Here is a 1,823-nt window from a genome sequence, read left to right as displayed (position 1 = left end):
TAATTTCGTGTCCATGTTCCCTTGTAAAATTGCTGTGGCCTCCAATCAGTAGTACAACAAATTGTCCATGACAGATAGAACAGTGAGTAACTTAAAATACCCTTGGTAAGCAAAGTAAAATTATAGGCTCCACAGCATTGTGTCAAATCCCCTGTCCTTTAAAGGGGATGAGGGAGCATATTTTGAAGGGGTTTACTTTGACTTTGAGTTACTTACTATACTTACCTGGCAAGGGATACACCATCATCAGGCAGGTGGTTTTCCCAGGGCGAGGCTCATCCCTTGCACTGTGGGTGTGCTGACCCCTGCGATTTCCCCAAATGTGGGAAACGCTGACTTCAACAGACAATGCAGCTACTCCAAGTACAGCAGCTACATCAACCCCAGTGACAAATAGAGCAGCTACTCAAACTCCGACAGCAACAGGCAGTGCAGCTGCTCGTGCTACTCAATCCCCAAGCACTGAGGCTGCACCAACCCCAACAACAGATACAGCAGCCACTCCAACCACAGTGATAATCATTGCAGCTAAACCAAAGGACCAACTCATGCTAATATTGGTTGCCCCTGTACACAAGGGGCAAAGAAAGCAAGAGGCATAATGAGCAACCTACACAGTGAAGACAGATGAAGAACCAATGCACTTACTACATGGGACAGCATCTAAACAAGAGTTATTATTATGTGGATCAGAGGAAGAGGAAGAAGAGGTGACTTCTTCACCCCAGACCTCAACCAAGACTCCCTGATTCCCATCCATAGTCTGATCCGTAGACTGGAGAGCCAAGGAGTGATCAGCAGGACCCACTCACCCTTTCATAGCCCCATATGGCCAGGGTGAAAGTCTAACCGAGAGTGCAGACTAACAATGGACTACTGTGGCCTGAATAAAGTCACACCACCATTGAGTGCTCCCGTACCAGACATGCTAGAACTTCAGTATGAACTGGAGTCAGAGGCAGCCAAGTGGTATGCCACAACTGATGTTGCCAATGCATTTTTCTCAATTCCTTTGGCAGCAGAGTGCAGGCCACAGTTTGCTTTTACTTGGAGGAGTGTCCAGTACACTTAGAACTGACTGCATCAGGGGTGGAAACACAGCCCTACTGTCTGCCGTGGACTGATCTAGACTACACTGGAAAAGAGGCAAGCTTCAGAACACCTACAATACATTGATGACATTATCATGTGAGGTGATACCGCAGAAGTTTTTGAGAAAGGGAGGAAAATAATCCAAATCCTGCTGAAAGCTGGTTTTCCCATAAAACGGAGTAAGGTCAAGGGACCTGCACAGGATATTCAGTTTTTGGGAATAAAACAGCAAGATGGATGTTGTCAGATCCCCCACAGATGTGATCAACAAGATAACAGCAATGTTTCCACCAACTAATAAGAAAGAAACACAAGCTGTCTTGGGTGCAGTGGGGTTCTGGAGAATGCACATCCCAAATTACAGTTTGATTGCAACCCTTCTCTATCGTGTGACACAGATTTCTTCGGGGTTTTACATTTTAAATGGGCCCTGAGCAACAGCAAGACTTTGAGCAAATTAAACACGAGATAGTTCATTCAGTGGCCCTTGGACCAGTTTGGACTGGGCCAGTTGCAAAAAAGTGTACTGTACACTGCAGCTGGGGAGAATGGTCCTACCTGGAGCTTCTGGCAGAAAGCTCCAGGGGAGACTCGAGGTTGATCCCTCGGCTTTTGGAGTCAGGGATACAGAGGATCTGAGGTCAGCTATACCTCAACTGAGAAATAAATACCAGCAGCCTATGAAGGGGTTCGAGCTGCTTCGGAAGTGATTGGCACTGAAGAACAGCTCC

The 1,823-nt window shown here is 46.7% G+C and overlaps 1 pseudogene; it reads left to right on the top strand.

The window, feature by feature from the left end:
* The first annotated feature begins 217 nt into the window (after window positions 1-217).
* Window positions 218-347, top strand: LOC133269825 (U1 spliceosomal RNA; annotated as a pseudogene).
* Window positions 348-1,823: the final 1,476 nt, after the last annotated feature.

The sequence above is a fragment of the Pezoporus flaviventris genome, unplaced genomic scaffold, assembly GCF_033815535.1.
Source record: "Pezoporus flaviventris isolate CSIRO_AGI_PZ_B2104156 unplaced genomic scaffold, CSIRO_AGI_Pfla_v1 ptg000015l, whole genome shotgun sequence".
Classification (NCBI taxonomy): Eukaryota; Metazoa; Chordata; class Aves; order Psittaciformes; family Psittacidae; genus Pezoporus; species Pezoporus flaviventris.
Note: the sequence above shows the minus strand (reverse complement) of the source record. Positions and strands in the feature narration are given on the sequence as shown.